Source organism: Bubalus bubalis, chromosome 7, assembly GCF_019923935.1.
Source record: "Bubalus bubalis isolate 160015118507 breed Murrah chromosome 7, NDDB_SH_1, whole genome shotgun sequence".
NCBI classification, from domain to species: domain Eukaryota; kingdom Metazoa; phylum Chordata; class Mammalia; order Artiodactyla; family Bovidae; genus Bubalus; species Bubalus bubalis.
In genome coordinates, this window is record NC_059163.1 from 57018891 (window position 1) to 57042791 (window position 23901).

At 41.0% G+C, this 23901-nt stretch overlaps 1 protein-coding gene across 14 annotated transcripts in view; it reads right to left on the bottom strand.

Moving 5' to 3' along the window:
* Positions 1-23901, bottom strand: part of LIMCH1 (LIM and calponin homology domains 1) — a 352260-nt gene that overhangs the window by 239090 nt on the left and 89269 nt on the right. The window contains exon 1 of one of the 14 annotated variants that reach the window (XM_044945930.2): positions 16341-16390. The exons of the other annotated variants lie outside the window; for them this stretch is intronic. The gene's annotated coding sequence lies outside the window, so the exon portion shown is untranslated. Of the gene's footprint in view, positions 1-16340; positions 16391-23901 lie in introns of those variants that run through there. 14 annotated transcript variants of the gene reach the window in all.

Below are 23901 nucleotides of genomic sequence, written 5' to 3' on the forward strand. Positions count from 1 at the left end.
ACTCCCTTCTCAATCCTAAACCAGTCAGTTGTTCCATATAAGATTCTAAATGTTGCTTCTTGACCCACAAACAGGTTTCTCAGGAGACAGGTAAGATGGCCTGGTAGTCCCATCTCTTTAAGAGTTTTCCACAGTTTGTTATGATCCACACAGTCAAAGGCTTTAGCACAGTCAATGAAACAGAGGTAGATGTTTTTTCTGGAATTCCCTTGCTTTCTCTATGATCCAGAAAATGTTGGCAATTTGATCTCCGGTTTCTCTGCCCTTTCTAAACCCAGCTTGAACATCTGGAATTTCTCAGTTCATGTAATGCTGAAGCCTAGGCTTGAAAGATTTCGAGCATAACCTTACTAGCATGGGAGATGAGTGTAACTGTCTGGTAATTTGAACATTCTTTAGCTCTTCTTGGGAACTGGGGTGAAGATTGACCTTTTCCAGTTCCGTGGCCACTGCTGAGTTTTCCAAATTTGCTGACAAACTGAGTGCAGCACTTTAATAGCATCATCTTTTAGGATTTTAAACAGCTCTGCTGGAATTCCATCACCTCCGCTAGCTTTACTAGCAGCAGTGCTTGACTTGGCCCACTTGACGTCACACTCAAGAATGTCTGGCTCTGGGTGACTGACCACACTAACATGGTTATCCGCACCATTAAGACCTTTTTTGTACAGTTCGTCTATGGATTCTTGCCACCTCTTTTTGATCTCTTCTGCTTTTGTTAGGTCTTTACCATTTCTGTCCTTTATTGTGCCCATCTTTGACAGTTCCTTTGAACATCCAAACATTTCTTTGATATTTACTTTGAAATGTTCCTTTGATATTTCCAATTTTCTTGAAGACAATCTCTAGTCTTTCCCCTTCTGTCGTTTTCCTCTACTTCTTTGCATTGTTCATTGAAGAAGGCCTTCTTGTCTCTTCTTGCTATTCTCTGGGACTCTGCATTTAGTTGGGTGTACTTTTCCCTTTTCCCCTTGCTTTTTGCCCTCTTCTTTCCTCAGCTATTTGTAGAGCCTCCTCAGAGTTTGGGATTGACTTGTACACACTACTATATTGAAAAGATAACCAATAAGGACTGCCTGTAATAAATTAATTAATTAAAACAAAATCTTACAGGTATGGATAGAAAAATTACTCACAGAATTTTAGGGCTGGATGGAGAAGACTCTTGAGAGTCCCTTGGACTGCAAGGAGATCCCTGGTGTCTCAGAGTTTGCCTCCAACGTGGGAGACCCAGGTTCAATCCCTGGGTTGGGAAGATCCCCTGGAGAAGGAAATGGCAACCCATTCCAGTATTCTTGCCTGGAGAATCCCATGGCCGGAGGAGCCTGGTAGGCTACAGTCCACGGGGTCGCAAAGAGTCGGACACGACTGAGCATCTTCACTTCACTTCACTTCACTTCACTTCTCTTGAAAGTCCCTTGGACTGCAAGGAGATCAAACTAGTCTATTCTAAAGGAAATCAATCCTGAATATTCACTGGAAGGACTGATGCTGAAGCTGAAACTCCAATACTTTGGCCACCTGATGCGAACAGCTGACTCATTGGATAAGACCCTGATGCTGGGAAAGACTGAAGGCAAAAGAAGAGGGCAGCAGAGGATGAGACAGTTGGCTGGAATCACTGACTCAATGGACATGAATTTGAGCAGACTCCGGGAGACAGTGGAGGATAGAGGAACCTGGCGAGCTGCAGTCCATGGGGTCGCAAAGAGTCGGACATGACTGAGCAACTGAAATACAACAACCAACCTCTGCAAACTCCTCCAGAAACAAAAGCCTGCCTCTCTGGCCTTCTTCCTGCCTCAATGTGGGTCAACAACCTGCCTTCTGTCTCTGTCCTACCTCTTTCTTGGAAGGCTTTGTGGCCTAGACCTGAGTTTGTGACAATCTTCCCCACAGGACCAGAATCACCTCTGCTCTCTCAGTTCTGCTGCCTCACAGCCCACCCTCTATTTCCTCTGTCTCCAAACCCTGAATCTCTCAGACCCTCTAGGGGTGGACCCAGCACCAACATTTTAAACAAGATCCACCCCACCCCACCCCAAAGAGACTCTACTCTAGTTTAGACTATGCATGCCTTTAAAAGGCAGGGCTGGAACTGTCATTCGCTATGCCCAGTGCCTGCTGCAGGGCTGGTCACACAGCAGAAGCTCAAAAATATTTATTTAATGAAAGAATCCATAGTAATTTCAACTTCAAAAAGGATGTAAGTCTTTAAATCTCTTCTTTTGCAAATCAAAGACTCCTCCATTCCATGTCTCCCTCACCTCAAACCTCATCTGCACCCCACCCTGGGTAGCATCTCCAAACAGATCCCTAACTCAGAATGTTTCCTAATGGCAGCATCTGCTCCCCTGCTCTCCATTTATCCTTGACACTACCTCCCACCTACTGGATCAACTTTTTGTTTCCGTTGAGATCTCCAATGGCCCTGTTCTCCTAACCCATCACTACTGTTTCAGCTTCGCTAACCTTTCTTTGCAGTTGGGCTGCATGATTGACAATTTTAGATAGAATCACCATCTCCTGATTTGCCAAGGCTTGGACCACAGGTACTCTGTCTGCACCTATACCCTTAAACAACTCCATTTAGTGGGTGGCTCTCTTCCCAAAACTTCAACCACCACTTCAATGAGAACAACTTTCAAATTTACATTACTAGTGCAGCCTGTAACAAGATCCCAATATGACACCTAGATAGCTTCACATACATAGCTTTCTGGATAGCAACAAGTTTAGTATCTCTCCTTCCAAAGCAGATCCTTCTCCTGGTTTTCCTGTCACTTCTAAAACTACCACTAGTAGCTCTGCCACAGAGATAAATGTCAGTACCTGTCTTCTCTCTGCACCCCCCACCCCACCCCGGTTCATCATTCCATTATTTTTTAAGTCTGTTCAATTTATTCCTTCACTGCCTCTCAAATCTAAATTTACCTTTCTATTTGCACTACCCTAATACATCCTGAACTCCGGGAGTTGGTGATGGACAGGGAGGCCTGGCGTGCTGCGATTCATGGGGTCGCAAAGAGTCGGACACGACTGAGCGACTCATCTGATCTGAATACATCCTAATGACAGCTTATATACCAGCACTGCCCAATAGAGCCCTCTGCAATGATGGAGATAGTCTATATTTGTACTGTCCAATATGGTAGCCACTAGCCCCATGTGACTATTGAGCACCTGAAATACAGCTAGTGCACCTAAGAACGGGAATTTTAAATCTCATTTCATGTAAACAGTTACATGTGGCTCGTGGCAACCATACTGGACACTGTTAATTATTCCCCATTGTCTCAGCATAGATATAGCCAATTATAATACCACATGCGCCAGTCATTTGTTGCCTCTCAGATCCATTCCCTGCTGCCCAGCCCCGTCTCTGTTTTACATCACAGGGGACTTCTAGTTCCCAGCTGCCTCTGACAACGGGCTTCCAGGCAAGTTGTCAGTGAGCAGCTTTGGTAAAGGCTGGGCAGGAGCAGGAGAAAAGTCAGGGAGCTTCTCCATCCCTAGCGTTGCCTTGGGTGGCATTTCTAGCAGTAGTCCCCTCCCTTCCAGAGTCCCAGCTCTCACTGGCAGTCTTCATCACACTTCTATCTCCCACTGAGCAGCCTCACTCTCTGGGCTCAGGTCACCCTCTTTTCTCCCTGGATCCTTTCAGCTCTAGGAATAGTAGCACTTTCCTACCATTACTAATCTCTGGGTTGGCTCACTGTCAGTTTAGGCTTCTTAGCCCTTAAACCATTACCCATCCATCTATTAAATTCCCTCTGTTAAAATATCCATTGGTTTTTATTTTCCTTAGTAAAGACTGATACTCCATCCAAACGAGTCTCCTCTTTAATTTATCCTGATAATTGTTATCATGAAACCAGCTATAATCATCTTCACCATCAAAACAATATGTGATATAAAATTACATCAGAAATCATCATTTAAATAGTGCTTATGTCAAGCATTGGGGTTTTGACATATCATAGTTCATTTTTTCCTTATAAAACCCTAGGAGGTCAATATTTTCATCTTCATTTTATAACTGAGTCCAGTGAGGCTTAGAGAGCGGCTTACACAGGTTAAATAGCAACTAAGTGACTCAGCGTGTCTCAAGAGTGCATATCAGGTCACACAAATTCCTTCCTCTCTAGTACACTATTCAGACACTGTCAATTACTCCCCATTGTCTCAGGAAAAAGTTCAACTTCCTCAGCCTGCTCTTCAAAAGAGAGTCTCAGCCATCCAGCTTTAATCACCCTTTCAGTCACAGCCCTACTTTCTCCTTATTCATATCCAGACTGACAACATGCAGCTTTCCCTACATATGTGATTAGTGTTTTCCCACCCCTATTCTATCCCTTAGGTACCTGTCAAGGCCTATTCAAAATTCAATTTGACTTCAGCATAATAATTATAATTATTGGTGCTTTGGAAACAGCATTATAATTCCATCTGTGCCAGTCATTTGTTACTCAGATCCATTCCTTGCTGCCCAAACCCCCTCTCTGTTTTACATCACAGAGAGGTGATGTCTACTGTTTCCAAAGCACCACCATCTCACCTTTCTCTGAAATTTCCCACTTAATAAGTTCTCATTTATTTCTCCAATGTTTAGCTTATATTCTAGCCGTGTTCTTAATACTACCTTTATAAAATGGCAAAATCTTCAGAGAGAAAAAATGGTGTTTTAAAGATTTTTAAAAAAATCTCTTATCAGCATCTAAGAGTGACATTTACAAATGAACTCTTAGATGATCTGCAAAATATTTGTTTAGGTCATTTACACAAGCCTTCACAGATGCAGCATCATGTGATTTCTCAGGAAAAAATGAAGTCAAAGACCTAGGTTCTGTCCAAATTCCTACCTTCACCACATTAAGGGCATAGACTCTATAGTCAAAGTGCCTATGTTTTAATTCAGCTGCAGGTCCTAACATCTGTATAATCTGGGATGAGCTACTTAATGGGCTTCCCTTGTGGCTCAGCTGATAAAGAATCCGCCTGCAATGCAGGAGACCTGGATTCAATCCCTGGGTTGGGAAGGTCCCCTGGAGAAGGGAAAGGCTACCCACTCCAGTATTCTGGCCTGGAGAATTCCATGGACTGTATAGCCTATGGGGTCACAAAGAGTCGGACATGACTGAGCGACTTGCACTTTTACTTAACTACTAAGGCTACTGTTTTCTCACCTTTAAAATGAAAATGATAAAACAACTTCATAGTTCCACCAGGAGAAATAAATGAGCTATTTATACCAAGTGCTTACTTACAATAGTGCCTGAAATATACTAAGTGCTCAATAAATGTTAGTTCTTACTAATAGGACATCACCTCCCAAACCAGTGGTATGGTGGAGCTGGTTAAAATGCACCTAATTTCCGTAAGTCATGGATCCCATAATCTCCCTCTAGGTTTTATTATGGCCTTCAGAAAACAGATAGTCTTTACCTATAAAACAATGATCAAATTTATTATAAGTAGAATAATGTCAATGAGACTGTGAAAGACAGATAAAACTGACTGTTGAAAAGCTAAAATATTTCAAAAAGCTTGTCTAAATTGAGTTATGTATCCAATAAACCCACTATATCTGATATAGCACGCCTCCTGTAGAGAAGACACATTTTCCCTGTATTTAACTAATGTATAAATTCTGGAGTTTTAGGTTTGCTGTGCCCAGTTTCCAAATGGTGTGTGCTCTAGCTCTGATGGTCTGAGCATCAGTGACAGAGTACTGGTTGGCATCTCTTTCTCACATAGTAACAGAACATTGTCCTTATCCTTGAAACCCAGCCCCCATATAGTGGGGAAGTCTAGGCCACACGGAGAGGCCACAAGTAGGTACTATGGTGTTAGTCCTACCCAAGGTCTCATTGACCTCCAGCATCATCCACGAAGCATGTGAGTAAGCGAGCCACAGATCATTCCAGCCCCCAGGCCTTACGCTGACCCAGCAGATGCTGAATGGAACAGAGACAAGCTACCCCTGCAGAACTCTGACCCAATTGCAGGTCTATGAGTGAAATAAAGTCTGTCATTGTTTTCAGCCACTACAGTTTGGGGTAATTAGTGAAGGAGGCACAGTAACTAGAGCAGATGGTATGTTATGTGGCAACAGCTAACCGATAAAGGCAGTGTCTTCTACCTGCTCCTACCTTAGTGTATCTTCCTCAAAACTGCCACATTGGTCAAGGAAGGTGGTCCAGGGCACAGTAGCATTTTCAATTTAAATCTGATCATTTTTCATTTGTTTAATTAGTTAAGACAACGTGTATTCTTGCTGCACCTGGGAAATTTGCGGTTGCTCTTTTGGGCAAGAAAACATCATTCCTCTCTCCCCAAATCAAATAAATATAATAAGAGAAATTAGAAAAAATGCATCAGAGTAGAACAGATTTCTGAAAACTACAAAAACAGAGAATCCAATTGGATTGTTCATTTTCTCTGTTAATAAAATGATATGGTATGAGCCCTAAAACAAACATGAATAATAAGCTGTATGAAAAATATAAACATAGTAATGTTCCATAATAATACCTGATAAAGCTATGCTGCTACTGAGTCATAAGTTTTATAACTCTGATGGATCAAATATTTTTACTGAAAAAACCATTACTGTAATAAAAGATACTGAGCTAGCTATTCCATCAATATCATAAAAACCCAAACTCATGCAGGTAAAAAAAAGACAGGTGTCTCAGATCCCAGGACTAAACAAAAACAGAAATAAAGGAATGTTTAAAAAACAAAAGGATGTACTGCATAGCACAGGGAACACTGTTAATATTATGTGACAGCCTGGATGGGAGAGGAATTTAGGGAAGAATGGATACATGTATATGTATGGCTGAATCCCCTTGCTGTCTACCTAAAACTATCACAACATTGTTAATTGACTATACTCCAATACAAAATAAAAAGTCTTTTAAAAAGTAATAAGTTTTGAATATTGGGAACATATTCAATATGCTATGATAAACCAGAATGGAAACGAATGTGAAAAAGAATACACACACACACACACACACACGGTGGTGATTTAGTCACTAAGTCATGTCCGACTCTTGCGACCCCACGGACTGTAGCCTGACAGTCTCCTCTGCCCATGGGATTCTCCAGACAAGAATACTGGAGTGGGTTGCTGTTTCCTTCTCCAATATATATACATATATATGTATAATTGAGTCACTTTGCTGTATAGCAGAAATTAAACATAGCATTGTAAATCAAAATAAAAAGGAATGTTAAAATATGAACTCACCAACTGGATAAGTAATTATATTAATATTATATTAGTAGGTATAAATGAACAAGGACTTTCTAAATCTTTAGGGTCAAGTCAGAAACCACCACCATTGGATATGGTGTCTGAAGCCCGAGTCCGTCCTTAGGAACAGGTTAACGTAGCCAAAATGATTAATTAACAAAACTCTTGGCATTCTAGAGTAACCACAGCAGTTAAAAATGTAGGGCTTAAATAATTCATCAAACTTGGAGCGTTAAATGTGTCTGTGTACTGAGTCAAAGCAACCAAACGCAGAAGTCCTCACCAGCATGTGTGCAGGATGGCTGTTTGCTTGCTTGCTAAAAATCATTTTGGGCAGGGTATGAAATAAATCTAAAAGAAGACTACATAGACAATGCCAACCACGTGGAAATGCATGCGAGTTTAAGCTACATTCTGAGAAGGTGATTAAAATAATAACTAAAGATCACGTGCAGCTGACCTTGCACACAACTGGATTAAAGCCATGTCCTCCCCCAAGTCCCCAGGCTCAGTTCTAAGGACCAATTCTAGCAGTCTCTCTCTCCAGTCCACACAGTCCACTGGTTCCAACCTCCTCATTCCTGGCTCACCCCTCTCCTTTTAGGGTCAAAGGGGACACACCCAGATGTGGTCAACTAGAATTTGCTCACAATATTGTTTGATACATTAAATAACAAGTCATCCATTTTTCTAAAGCCATACTTTTAAACAGTATAATTGATAGCAGCCTCCCCTTTGTTCATCTCAGAATAGTCAGCTATTGTTTGCCTTCAAAATTGGGAAAATTGTATTCTAGAAAAGAAAAGGCACGTAAATATTTACAATAGTAAAGCCCACGGAGAAATACAGTACATTTAATGGCTATATCTATAGTATTCACGTCAATAATTCCAAACTAACCAGTTAAAGGAATGCGTTTGCATTAAATTTGACAATGCCCTTGAATGTGCACTCACACACACACATACACACTCATGCACAGGCACACACACAGCTGTAAAACCCTCAGGAATAGGTTTTCTGTACTATCAGAACATCAGATGCAGAATTAGAGAAGGTCAGGACTTCGATCTCCCATTTTCTCACCACTGAGCATAGAATTGCCCTTAAAGCACACCTACCATGTGTGAAAATAGCCTAATAATCAGATCAGATTCACAAACACTCCCTAGAAGATTGCCTGCTGGGAATGCGGACGTGCCTGGCATAGCTTACTTCTCGGCTTTATCTTTTAGAAATATCTGTAAAATGTGCCCTGCCACTAGACACACCACCTAGAGTCACACCCAGAGGGCTATTCAAATGCGACAGATTTCTGAGGAGCCTCCTGGGCAAACATGCCAGGAGGGGCGCGGCACGCTCAGCGCAGCGCGAACAGCTGGCCACGCCCACTCCCAGACACACGGCTGCTCTGCTTCCAGATGGACATTCTCTCCCTCCTGATCACTCGCCCATTGGAAAAAGCTCCATTTTTATTAGTTTCCATTTAGCAAACGTTTCCATTTTTTAAGAATGCAAGTGGAAGTCTTTAACAACTTCTCTACCATCTGATGAAATAGAAATTTAATTTTGGTTTAACTGAATAAAGGAGGGATTAAAGAGAACCAGTTAACTGTTAAATGGACTCACTCTCTTATTTACCAAGCAGCTTCTGTCCCAGACCTTGAAGGGGTTTATATTGTAGCAGCGGATAAAAACATTAAGCGTGCATAAATTGCAAATAGCAGTCAGGCCATGAAGGGGGCATGAAGGCAATTATGGAAGAGGACAGTGGGGGAAGAGGGTGATTTCCATGAGCTGGGAGGACAGGATTCGACAAGTCTCTCCAAAGCAATGGTATTTAAACTTAGCTCTGAAGGATGAGTAGGAGATGACCAGGTTTAGAGTGTCAGAAGGCACTGGGGCAAGAAGAAAGTGGGTGACTATCAACAGTCATTGGTGACTCACGTAGCACTGAAGTGTTGTCCAGGGTCAGAAGGGATGGTTCAGAATGTGTCATACTGTGATATTGTGATTAATAACAAAAAGTATATACTTGGGAAAAGTACTCAACAATTACACAAATAAACCTAGAAAAAGGCATACAAACAATAAGACACTCTAAAAGAGAAAAGAACAAAGGACATGAACAGAAATCTTACAAAGGGAAAAATATATATATGTATACGCGCTAATATTCATAAGATGTCCAACTTAACTAATGTTCAAAGCAAATTAAAGCAAAGAGATACCATTTTCTCCATTTTACTGCCAAAGATAAAGAGACTAGTAACCTCAGCACTGGGGCAGGTGTGGCCCCAGAAGTCCTCTTGTCTCTGCAGTCCTTCTAGAACACCACCTGGCCACCGATCAACAGCCCACAATGAGTGCATATCTTTTGCTGGCACCCCCAAACCCAATACAGTGAAGTAGGAAGGGTGTGAATGATTTCCCAGAACATAGCAGGCACTGAAGTACATACACAAATATTTACCAAGCACCTAGAACATACAAGGCACAGGTACTGTGGGTGCCGCAAAGATGAGGAAGATCTCCTCTATCCCCAAGAGCTAGTTTATCAATTAGGGGCAACAGAAAAGTACACATTTAGGTATAAGTCGGGTCAGACTATGGTAAACATAAAAGAGGTACAAATAAAATGCTTCCAGCTCATCCCCAAAGAAGGAAGAGCCATCTTATTTTGAGGGCTCAAGGAAGACATGGCATGTAAAACCGGGCTTGTGGTACAAGAGAGGGATGAAGGAATCGGATTTAGATAACTCCTGGGGATGCAAGGGCGAACAGACAGGTGCTGTCCCTGCCTCTTAAGAGTCTACAGTCCGGCAAGGACAAGTGTGATGAGAAGACAAAAGTTCAGGGAGCTATGAGAATATCATAAAGGCAAGCATTAAAAAAGACAACAGAGTCCATCGTTAATGAAAATATACAGAACTGAAACTCAAATTCAGTGCTGGTGGGAGAGTCAGTTGGCATAATCAGTCTGAGAAGCAACGAACTGATGAAAATCGAGAAAGCCTGGAGATAACACAGCTCACATGACTCAACAATTACACAAACAAATCTAGAGAAACTTTGTACTGGGAGATGTGCAAATTGTTCCCTCCAGTAAGACTGGCCACAGTGAAACACTGACACATCCTAAGTGCTTACTGGGCTTCCCTCGTAGCTCAGTCAGTAAAGGATCTGCCTGCAATGCAGGAGACCTGGTTCCGATCTCTGGGTCAGGAAGATCCCCTAGAGAAAGAAATAGCAATCCACTTCAGTCTTCTTGCCTGGAGAATCCCCATGGACAGAGGAGCCCGGCAGGGTACAGTCCATAGGGTCACAAAAGTCGAACACGACTTAGTGACTAAAGCAATACCACCAAGTGTTTATTGACAGATGGTATGAACAAACAAGGCTTCTTTCATATAACAAAATTCAGGAGCAAAAATGATGAATTAGAATTACACAAATAAATCTCAAGGCAAAGAAAACTGGTTACAGAATGATTCAATCAGTATGTTACTATTTCTATAAAGTTCAAAACCATGCAAAACAATATTATACATAGTTTATGGATACACATATACAGTAAACATATAAAAGTGTGCTTGGGAATGATAAAAAACAAAATCAGGCTAATGGTTGCTTCCAAATATGCAAAGAGTATAATTGGGGAGAGGTATAGAATGGGCTTTAGATATATATACTCCCTTCCTTGCTCTTGAAACCAGGACAACACCTATCATCTCTAAGCCCTCAGCATCTACACTATGCCCCACAACTTACCAGTCCTCAAAAGTCTGTTGAATGAGTCAGCAAATCAACATTTCATATGTTGTTTTCCTCCATGGAAACTCCAAGGAGTGTTGCTTTCCTCCATGGCTTCGTTTGAGCACATCACTCCTTTCTACTACTGTCTCCTAACTGTGTGCGACAGATGCACATGTTTGTATACAATCCAGGGAATCTAAATGGTTGGAAAACCCAGTGATACGCTGACATAATGGCTGCCCTTAGAAAGGCAGTCTCAATATGAAAAAGCTACTGAAGTAGGAGATGGGTAAGGTTGAAATGGTATTCCCAAAACAGAGTAACTTTCCCAAACAACCCTGAAGATATTTCTAGTGAAGTGAGAAATCTACTTGGGGCAAAACTTAGGAAAGGGATTCAGGAACCACATCACCTCAAAGACTTCAGGATTCTTGCTCAATGACCACCCAAGATTCCACCTCAAATTCCTAGTCACATCACTAGAAGCCATCTGTGTGCTCCCCTTCATTGCCTGTACTCGATTCTGTTTTCCCACGGTCTTCTGGACATCTCCATCCATACTAATGGTAGGAATTCAAGCAGTCCCTGAGAGCTGTTTGTAGGTCAACCATTGTTAGGAGGAGTAAGGAATTTTTGCTTTCACAATGGCCCAAAGTGAGCTACCATGTGTTAAGTCTGAACCCTGGAAGATAATACCCTATTTCAGATTCACAGCCAATTCATCATCCAAGACATATTTTCAAACTGAGAGTCAGCATAGCAAGCTGATGCACCACCTCACATGGAGGGACTTATAAGTCTGTCTATGAAATGCTCTAGAGGGCGTTGGCAGGGGAAATATTCTAGGTTATCTGCAGTGAAGAAATCTATGCACCAAACAGCTATAGTAAAGGTTCTGAAAGGAAGCAAGAGAAGCCTTCAAATGAAGACTGGGAACAGGGAAGGCATTGAGCCCAGCTATTTGATAACTTGATGCAAATTAGCCTTCACAACAAGGAAATAACTTCAAAAAGGAGCTAAGAAGTAGCAGGCGGTGGTTGCCATGGCAGCAAAAGCACATTTTGCCTCTTTGCAGTTTTTTCTGTACTGAAGGGATGGGGGTTCTGTAGCTGAGATCTTGAGCCTAGAGGAGGAGCCAGGCAGGGGCTGGGTTGTCTGATGGTGAAAGTAAAAGACTTTGTCCAGAAAGCCTGTCCTAGGGCTTACGAGGAAGCATAGTGGAAGTGCAGACTCCCTCAAGGAACATGCCCTAAGCCAAAGGAAGAGGATGGGGTGGGTGGAGCTTAGCTCAAGAGATGAATCTTTGTGCATCATAAAAAGAAGACAGAAAAGCCAACAGTGTAATAATTGAATGTGTGGTGCCACCCAAAATGTAGAAGCTCGAACTGAGCACTGTCATAAGGTAGCCAATTTCAAGGCAATTCTTTGAAACCAGGAACTGCAGGTCTGTGCCATGCAAAGGGTTTTCAAGCTTTCAAAACTTAAAATATTTCTGCTTTCAGCTACAGGATTTGAGATGAAACGTGAAATGTCACAAGCTGATACAACAGGCCAATCTTAAAATATTCCTGAACCAGCACTTGACTGGGAAGGGAAAGACCCAGGAGGAAGAAAAACTCCCAGGACTTGGAAAGACAATAGGGTATAGAACAGGAAGTTTTCTTTTGACCATGAAAACAAATGTTCTAAAAATACCTTTTGAAACTATTTCTTTTTTCCCCATGTAATATAAATAATTTTCAGTTACCTGTACTTCTAAAGTCTAACATGAGAAGGGAAAGGAGACCTTAAGTGGTAATGAGTTTATGTGAACTCTTTCCTCATAATAGTATTTCACCTCCTATACTATGATAAACTAGTATTCTACTAGTATACTAATAGCTTATTCTCTGATAAACTATACACACAAAGTAAATTGCCCCATTTAAATCTCAGCCTATTCTGATAAAGGACAATTTTAGACTATTTCAAATATGTAAGTACCCCTAGATTATACAGCAACATTTCCCACAATTTTTACATTGCAAAATTAAATTTTCTGCCTTATGATTTTACTCCCTCCAGCAAATTTGTTCCATGGACATTTATGGAGTGCCAACAATCTGCTAGGTACCTCACTTCATTCTCATATCTACCTAATTTTCCTAACACAGTTCACCCAGTATTGGTATCCTGATGTTACTTCCCAAATACTGTCATTTTCTAAGTGCCTCAAGTCCAATAAATCTACAGAATGTAATTGATACAACATGTTAACAAGACTTTAATAAAAAGAGCAATACATCTTGTTCCTGATGAGAAAAATTCCAGTATTATAAATATATCACACTTCCCCAAACAAAATATAAATTCAATTTTGTATCAATGTATGAGCTGAACTGTGTTTCCCCTCTTTCTAATTCAAATGTTGAAATCCTAACCCCATAGAACCTCAGAATGTGACCTTATTCAGAAATAAGGTCATTACAGACGTAATAAATTAAGCTGAGGTCATCCTAGAGTAGGGAGAACCCCCTAATCCAATTTGACTGCTGTCTCTACAAAAGGGGAAATTGGGGGGATTGTTTTGTTTTATTTTAACTTATTTTATATTGAAGTACAGTCAGTTAACAAGTGTTGTGATAGTTTCAGGTATACAGCAAAGTGGTTCACTTATACATATACATGTATCTATTCTTTCTCAAATTCTTTCCCCATTTAGGTTGCTACATAATATTGCGCAGAGTTCCTTGTGCTATACAGTAGGTCTCTGCTGGTTATCCTTTTTAAGTATAGCAGTGTATGTATGTCAGTCCCAGATTCTCTCACAATCCCTTCCTCCCACCAAAGGGGAAGTTACAGACACAGGCACACATATGGGAGAATGCCATGAAGCAGCCCAGGAGAGCAGCCCAGAACAGACCTTTCTCTTGAAGTCCTCAAAAGGAACCAACCAGGCCAACACCCAGATGTTGGACTTCTTTCCTCCAGAGCCCTGAGACAATCACTTGTTTTTTAAGCCATCTGGTTGGTGACACTTTGTAACAGAAGCCTTAGCAAACTGGCATAAGTAACATCCCCATAAACAGGCTTTAATGCTTGAAATTACTTCAATCTGATATTCAAGCCACTCCGCAATCTTGATCCCAACCTATTTTTCTGGATATTTTTCTAAGTATGATAAAAAAAATGACAACAGACATTCTAGGAATCTAGCCTAAGGAGACAGGTGGAAATGTACAGACATTCATGTACAAGGGAAAATGTTCTTCACAACACTGTTTCTAATAGGTTAACTGACTCGATGGACACGAGCCTGAGCAAGCTCTGGGAGTCAGTGATGGACAGGGAAGCCTGGCATGCCGCAGTCCATGGGATCACAGTCAGACATGACTGAGCGACTGAACTGAACTGAAAAAAGAAAGCAATCTACAAGTTTATTCCTTGCCATCTAGCATGGGACACCAACAAATACATTTATTCAGTTATAATAAATTGCTATGAACTGTTAAGGGAAGAGAGGTAGGAACACCTAACTGTGCTTAGGAGATTGAAGAAGACTAGCATAGGTGGTGAGCCTGGAATTCTCTTAGAGAACAGTCCTTCAGAAGGACGAGACAGAGAGCATTCCAGGCACAGAGAGCAACTAAGATACAGTGGGGGCAAAAAAACCCCCTTGGAATCTAAAAAAGCCACCTGGAGTTTGTGAGAAGTGGGTTGGAGGGTGCAGAGGGCAGGAAGAGAGACTAAGAGGTTTCAGGGCCCTAACTGAAGTGGGCTGTCTATGATACACCAAGGGCATTAAAAAAAAAAAAAAAAAAAGAGAGTGGGGTATACTAGATGACCACAGAGGAGTGTGGGGAGAATATGTTTCCCATTTCATCAGTCTGTGTTTGATAATACAATAATACATAAGTATAGTGACATATATGGTTTATAAATGTATTTCTATACAATAAACTGAGTCGACCTAGATATAGAAGCTCAGCTTGTTTCTCAAAGCTTTTGCTGAGTCAGGAACATCAACTCAAGAGAAGAAAGACTGGGGAACCCATGATAGCTAGAGGATACGGGGCTTCCTTCTGAGATGGTAAAAACGTTCCAAAATTGATTGTGGTGATGCTTGCACAACTCTGTGAATATCCTAAAGACACGATTTTCATACCTTAAGTGGGTGAATTATATGGTATTGTAGATGAACTATTTCTCCAAAAAGCTACCCAAAAACTAAAAAGAAAAAAGAACTAGAGAACTGTGCTTCTTTATACATGACAACTCCTAGAGTAGGAAATGGCAACCCACTCCAGTATTCTTGCCTGGAGAATCCCATTGACAGAGGGGCCTGGTGGGCTGCAGTCTATGGGGTCACAAGGAGTCGGACACAACTGAGCGACTGAACACACATACACACACACACACACACACACACATACATGACAAACGTATCTAGTTCCTGGGTCAGTGCAGGTCAAGGGGAGAGCAGGAAACACTTAGGAGCACTGTGATAAATGAAAGCATTTCTTCACCTGTGGCAGGACAGACAGGTGCAGGCAGCTGAACCTGCAGGTATACTCTAGCTTCCAAATAAGGGGTCAGAAAGCTGTGGTGGTGTGGAAGCCCTCTGAGCCAGACCCAGGACCCTACCCTGGACTAGTCAGCCTTACTTCTCCAAACAGTGGTAGGGTTTTCTGGCCTACCCAAGCCTAAAGCAGCCTCCAAAGCTGAGGCTCTAGAATATAGAAAAAACCTGTCTTCCATTATGACTGCTTACACCTGTGTGGACACACGCATAGGGCTAATACAAAGTGTGCAGAACAGTACTGAGCTTTCACCAGAGTCGATGCACTGTGGTATTTTCTATTCCATTTCATCTTTTAAAATGCTAGCCACAACCCACTAGCTTGATTTGATTATCCTCGAAAGGGTCACAACCAGCAGTTTAGAAATCACTGTTCTGTGGGTAAGAGGTGAGACAAACAGGCATCTGTCTCAATCTGCTCTTCTCCACTGTTCCACATTCCTGGGATCTAGAATTAATCCACTGGACAAGAATTTTCCCTCGGTTTAATAAAAGACGGAGTGATTAACATATGTTCCATATTATAAAAAACAGATTTTTAAGAACAGATGTACAAATCCTAACTCCATTACTTTATTTAAAAAAACATTTGGTTTTCCTTGAAGATTCCATGGATCATAGTCATCTAGTTTGGATTGACATCACTGCAATAATAATAAAAACAGCATTTTGCTGCCTAACAATCATGTTACTTATTTCCAGACATAGATGCAAATGGTGATCTTGTTAAAGAAGCAAAAATCAGTATTTAGTCCTGCTTACCCAAAGCGCCTGAGCCTTCTCACACAACACTTGCTCCTCTTGTAATGAAATAGATTAATTTAACCTTCAAATTTGTCTCTGATGCTTCCATTACACTGATCCACATCAGAACCTTCAACTCAGAAACACACACTAACATCATTCTTCCTTTTCCTCTCACGCTAATTCAATTTCTGAAGTCATTTTCCATTTTAAAGACAGTTTGAGAGATCAAGGAAAACATTAGGGATTTTATCACTTCTCTTTAGATAAAGCATTACCAATTAGATTTACACACAGGCTTTTACTAGTTTAATCATAAACACATGGTTCATTCCTTTAAATTCCAGCTAATTGCCTTCGGGCTCATGTTGTCTTCCACCACTTACTCAGCACATCTCTCCATTTGTTCACCATTCCAGAAAGGTTAGAGGATGTGAGGCACATTAACTCATTAGCTGGTATGAAAATAAAGCAGTTGTCGGCATTCAAAACTCACTTTATTCCAGCTATTTCCATGCTGAGCCCTGAATACTGCACTTCTAAAAGTTATGGTTCCACTAACCTTCTGTGTTTGTGAATCTCTTAGGATAATGTTCCCTTTCTGATTGCTTAGGGATCTAGTTGTTCATCTATTTTATAACATACACTTGTATGAGGCAGTCATAGACTCAGAGGTTTCAAAAGTGCAACGGGAATAGGATGGCTACTCTAAATCCCCTAGATCCTACTGCATACTCCACCCCACGCTATGCTGCCCGGATCTAATAGCTCCCATCTGCACTTCAAACAAGGGACGAGGGCCAGAATGGAGACTTCTCCCCACTATGTTCCAACTGAACCTGCAGTTTACAACTGCTCCCCTCACCTTCAGCTTGGATATGAACCAGCAGCAACCCTCAAACCCTTTGACAAGAAGGACCTGTTTTAGAACAATCACTCAATGTACTGAGGCTTCAAACCATAACCGTTTAGGGAAACGTCATTCTATCACACTTCAACTTCTCAGTTCTTTTCACAATGGCAATTCTCTAAGAATTCATTCATGGAGGGAAACAAAACCCACTTTAAGTTGACATATATTTATCTCAGCCACAAGGAACCAAAGTTCTCCAAAGATTGCATTTGTTTTACTGAACCACTCTGGGAAAGTGCTGTGGAAGAGAAAGGTGCTGCCAAGACCAACAGTTAATAAAGCAAGATATCAGTCAGTAGCTACCCCATCTCCAGAACAGACAGAAACTCAAGCTATCATGCAAAATTAATTTCCATTTTTAGGCTAAATAAATTCCATTTGAAAAGGACTGTGGAAAGATACAAGTCAGCAAACAGATAACACTTCATTTATTTTTATGCTTTCTTTGAATATCTAATTGGAAGAACTAATTTTAACAGTCTACTTTTACTGTTTCTCTTGAAAATACTAAGAGTGCTTCAACTGCAATATTCATTGCTGAAAAATTTAAGGACGAAAATTCCACAGGTGCCTCTGATCCTTTCCACTTTACGGTTACTTTACATGGGCTCTCATTTCAGAGGGCCGCTGTCGTTCTCCACCTAAACTAACACTGAGGAACAGAGGACGGGTTGAGTTCACCTCTCACAGGCAATCAATGAACCGATCATCAATCAGAGGCTTAAGATCCTAATATGATTCCTACAGGTTAATAGAGAAAGGGGAAACAGTGAAGAGTCTCTTACTCTGTACCTACGAAAGCACATACTGGTGATTCAGCAAGACCATCTGAACCAGTAGAAGTTGGCAACATCACCAATAAATCACCCAGCACTGTGACCTCAGTCTGATGAGCTAGTCATTAAACAGAGACTGTGGATGCACAGATTTAGGCAAAACATAGTCCACAAGAAGATTTCTTTTATGAGTATGATATCCGTAACCACTTGGGAAGGGAAGCTTATATTCAAATCCCCAACATTGAGCAAGAGTGAAAATCCCATTGCTATGAGGGTCAACCCAGGGGTCTCTGAGGTTTCTGGGGATGGTCTTCCTTAGGGCAGATGGTACCTCATGTTGTTGTACTTGGCGAGGGTTGATGGTTGTGTCAGCGTCTCTGTTCCAGGGTTATTTGGGGAGGGAAGCACTGCTGTGATATGCTGACTGCCTAATGAGAGGTAGAGATGCCAGGCAAAGAGGCCACTGTGTTGAGCAATGAAGAGTCACCACAAACACAAATGATGTACTGGCCTGAAACCCACCAAACAGTTCCAGGACCAGTGACTTATCTTGAAGGTCAAGCTCGTGTATTGGTATGGATTTTTCCCCAAAGTCTATAACTGTATAACATCCTTATCACTTCTCAAAAAACTACAAAAATAAACTAACGCTATGCCCTGAACAACAGAGAGAAAAAATACACACACATATGGCACTGAAAAGTTACCAAGTGACTGTTTAGGAGTATCAAAAATAGAATTTTGTACAAAGGAAACCTGCCAGATCTTAAACTCAAGCCAAACGAATGTCTTAAGTTTTGGGAACTATTCAGACTCAGGCAAACTGGAAGAGCTCTTCTGTTTGTGAGCCATTTCTGCATGCATTTCAACTCCCTTCAGTCCCATTGACAATACCTACCCGGATTGAAACAGCTGCACTCTCATAGCTTTCTCTGAAGGATACATGCAGCCTTTTCTACCAATCACAGTTTTTTACATAGGTCTAGGTCAGCCTGCATTTCCTTGAGCCAATGGATTTTATGTGGGTACATCCTTCAAAACAAAGCCAGCAACACAGAAGGAAGTTTGCTGAGTTGCTTATATTAATAGTTCTCAACCCCTGAGGCCAGAGAGATCTGCTCATATCCTTTGCACGCTGGAACTGGAGAGCCGGCAGCACCTGCTCCGTGAGTCTCTTTCCCAGCCAAGCTGCTCCCTTGGTTAACTGAGAACACTCCCTTTTATCTGGCAGGAGAGCTTTCCGTCACCAGGTGTATGTTTGAGGTTTTTAGAAAAGAGGTTAGGCATTGTTTACAAATACTGTTTATCCACAGAACTTCATTTCTCCTAGAAAATGGTGCTTTTGGATCACACGTGAGGTTTTGAAAAATACAGCTGCCCTGGCTTCCTGTAATCTGGAAAGCTTTACAAGATGAAAGCGTGGTTTCATTGGATAATAATCCATTTGCATTAAGAGTAAGGTCCATACTACTATTAAATGTGTTTATCCACTGATTCATCTGAATATTCCTTGATTTGCTTTAAATACTATAATCAACTGTTACTTAATTCAACATAGATTGAAAAAAGCAATTTGGAGTCTCACAGGTGGTCTGAACTCACAACACTGCTCACATTTGCTGCACTCCCAGAGCAGGAAAAAAAAAAGACACACAATATGATTTTTTTCTCTCTTTATGTTGGAGCATGGAGACACAAAGCTTTTATGCAGGAACTCATTCCCAAAATTTGAGACTGATGCTTGCTAGCTTATGTTTCCATTTAAACAAATCTCTAACTAAGCGCACGTGAAAAACAATATGACCTTTCCTTCGATAAAAATCTAGCATCAAACATTGGCAGGCAAAATTTAAGTCACTTCCTCAATTGCTAAACAGTTACACAAAAAGAGTCACCAAAAACAACACGTTCATACTTCTCCCTTCCATTTACATATCATTCCTCTCTCCAAATTAAAAACCATAGTTTCCCAGCAATTACTGTTTATTGTGGTTAAGCTACCCATGCCTAATAATGTAATTACATGTGATAAAAAGGAGTGAGGAGGGAGAGGAGACATGTGTCGCTGAAATGATTAAAACTCAACCTGTTATTATTTCCATATTGCATCACTGTAACATGAATGCTTTTGTGAGAAGCTGTGCTCGGACTTCGGAGCGTTAGAAAGTTTCTGCCTTCAACCAAGTCAACCAAAATGAGCACACACAGTTTGTTTTGAAAATACAGGTGATTTCAGCCCACAATGGAGACCCACACGAGTGAAGGTCTCATTATCGAAATCAATTATTCTGATTTCACTCATTGGCTCCACAAAAAAAGACTGAGAGCCATGTATGCCAGGGGACACACTAAACATTTGTACAACACTGAATCTATTTTAGACACGGCTCTAAATGGCCAAACTTGTGTCTTCTGTAAAATGCATTTTTGGTGGGCTGTTCTCGCCCATCTGTCCTCTTTAATTTTAAAATTAACGTCTAAGAGAAGAAATCACAACCCCTGTTTCCTGTGCCATCTCCAGCTTCCCACTAACCCAAGAGTTTAGGGGCAGAGAGAGACAAAGGAACAAACCTGATTCTAATCACTCTCTCTTTCCTTAGCAGGGGTCCACTCCCCAAAATGTAAAATTAATATATTTTTAGCCTGCACTATTGTTAGTTTATACCAGCAAAAGAGTTTATGTGAGCAAAGTAGACATTTAAAATTAATTTTTTAATAAAAGATCTTTCATTTTGTAGGAAGTTAAAATAAAACTCAAGGAGAAAAAAATAGAGATCATTACATACCACTTAGCAACCTAAGATCCTAAACGAAATAGCACTATTCAGAAATCTGAACTCTTCACCATTAAGAAGAGCATTTTTTAAATATCTGTGAAAGATTCTCTTTCTAATTCATTTTCCAAATCCCATGCATAGTTTAGATGTTGGAGGGGAACAAAAATTCCAAATATTTAATAGAAATTCCACTCCCACCTTCATTTTCCCTCATATTAAAACTAAAGTACAATGATGCCTTTACCAGAGAGAAAAAAAAATCACAGATTTGCGAAACATTCTAAGTATTGAAGTTTCTCTTTAGAAACTTAAAAACAGAGCAAGAGAGTATCAAGCCAACAAATCTAAAACAAAGAGTATTTTTTAACACATATAAATTAGGTCTTTAGGATGGACTGGTTGGATCTCCTTGCAGTCCAAGGGACTCTCAACAGTCTTCTCCAACACCACAGTTCAAAAGCATCAATTCTTCAGTGCTCAGCTTTCTTTATAGTCCAACTCTCACATCCATAAATGACTGGAAAAAACACAGCTTTGACTAGACAGACCTTTGTTGGCAAATAATGTCTCTGCTTTTTAATATGCTGTCTAGGTTGGTCATAACTTTCCTTCCAAGGAGCAAGCATCTTTTAATTTCATGGCTGCAATCACCATCTGCAGTGATTTTGGAGCCCCCAAAAGTAAAGTCTATCACTGTTTCCATTGTTTCCCCATCTATTTGCCATGATCCATTGTTTCCCCATCTATCTGCCATGAAGTGATGGGACCGTTTCTTAGTTTTCTGAGTGTTGAGTCTTAAGCCAACTTTTTCATGCTCCTCTTTCACTTTCATCAAGAGGCTCTTTAGTTCTTCTTTAGTTGTGCAAGGAGATCCAACTAAAGGAAATCAGTCCTGAATATTCATTGGAAGCTGAAACTCTAATACTTTGGCCACCTGATATGAAGAACTGACTCACTGGAAAAGACCCTGATGCTGGGAAAGATTGAAGGCGGTAGGAGAAGAGGACAACAGAGGATGAGATGGTTGGATGGCATCACTTACTCAATGGAGATGAGTGTGAGTAAGCTCCAGGATGATGGACAGGGTGATGGACAGGGAAGCCTGGCGTGCTGCAGTCCACAGGGTTGCAAAGAGTCAGACATGACTGAGCGACTGAAGTGAACTGAAATTAGGTCTTTACTCAAGATACTACTAATAGATTTTATTTATAAAGAAGCTATTAGATTTTCATTTTTCATTAAAACTGAACTAAATTTTATTTTGCCGAACTCTATAATAAATTTTAGATATGCGTTTTCATATTTTCTCCAAGTAATCTCCATGCAAGAGATGAAATGCAATGCAAGTTGAATCAAGAATCCCCAGCAATCCATGACATCCTTGGTAGGAAGAAAGACTGAAGTCACTGCCACCCGTACATGTAGCACCAAGTGAAACAGACTCCAAGTGAGAAAGCACCAGATAGCATGTGCTTGCATGCTAAGTCACGTCAGTCATGTCTGACTCTTTGCCCGCCAGGCTCCTCTGTCCATGGGATTATCCGGCAAGACTACTGGAGTGGGTTGCCATGCCCTCCTCCAGCGGATCGTCCCGACCCAGGGACAGAACCTGCGTCTCTTGTGTCTCCTGCATTGTTAGGCACTACCACCAGCACCACGTGGGAAGCCCAACAAAACTGCACAAATAGCCCTAAATGCAATACTGAATGAGACAGGAGTGAAATCGAACATGAAAGAATAGAATCTACGAACAGCGAGAGTCTAAGACTTAAGATCTTTGACTTAAGATCTTCTTATTCTGCTACTTCATAACTGGAGTCATTGTAAAGACTTTTGAGAGTGTCACTAATCTTTTTTATACGTGGTCACCAAAGAATTAGGTCTGCCCATATTACCAGAAACAGACAGTGATATTTTCTTCTTCATTCTGTAGATCCTAAAATTCTAGAAGATTATTTATGCTATCTTGGGCCAATGAACCCAACTGGTACCATACTGCACCATTTAACCAGTACTGTCTCACATAATAAATTCTTCTGCTAACCACAGGCAGTTTTCACACTTCTTTCTGACACGTTTTATTCTTGAGAAAAGTGTTAAAGTAAAAAAACATTTCAGGAAGATCTGATTTTTCCTATAAAAACACTGTTCTAACTAAATGCTATTTCCCTGATTCAGTGTAGTTCAGTTGCTCAGTCGTGTCCGACTCTTTGCGACCCCATGGACTGCGGCACGCCAGGCTTCCCTATCCATCACCAACACCCGGAGCTTACTTACTCAAACTCATGTCCATTGAGTCGGTGATGCCATCCAACCATCTCATCCTCTGTCGTCCCATTCTCCTACCGCCTTCAATCTTTCCCAGCATCAGGGTCTTTTCCAGTGAGTCAGTTCTTTGAATCAGGTGGCCAAAGTATTAGAGTTTCAGCTTCAACATCAGTCCCTCCCATGGATATTCAGGACTGATTTCCTTTAGGATGGACTGGGTGGATCTCCTTGCAGTCCGAGGGACTCTCAAGAGTCTTCTCCAACACCACAGTTCAAAAGCATCAATTCTTCAGTGCTCAGCTTGCTTTATAGTCCAACTCTCACATCCATAAATGACTACTGGAAAAAATATAGCTTTGACTAGACAGACCTTTGTTGGCAAATAACGTCTCTGCTTTTTAATATGCTGTCTAGGTTGGTCATAACTTTCCTTCCAAGGAGCAAGCGTCTTTTAATTTCATGGCTGTAATCACCATCTGCAGTGATTTTGGAGCCCCCAAAAATAAAGTCTGTCACTGTTTCTATTGTTTCCCCATCTATTTGCCATGAAGTGATGGGACCGTTTCTTAGTTCTCTGAGTGGTGAGTCTTAAGCCAACTTTTCACTCTCCTCTTTAATTTTCATCAAGAGGCGCTTTAGTTGTTCTTCGCTTTCTGCCACAAGGGTGGTATCATCTGCATATCTGAGGTTATTGATATTTTCCCCAGCAATCTTGATTCCAGCTTGTGCTTCATCCAGCCCGGAATTTCTCATGATGTACTCAACATATAAGTTAAATAAGCAGGGTGACAATATACAGCCTTGATGTACTATTTTCCTGATTTGGAAACAGTCTGTTGTTC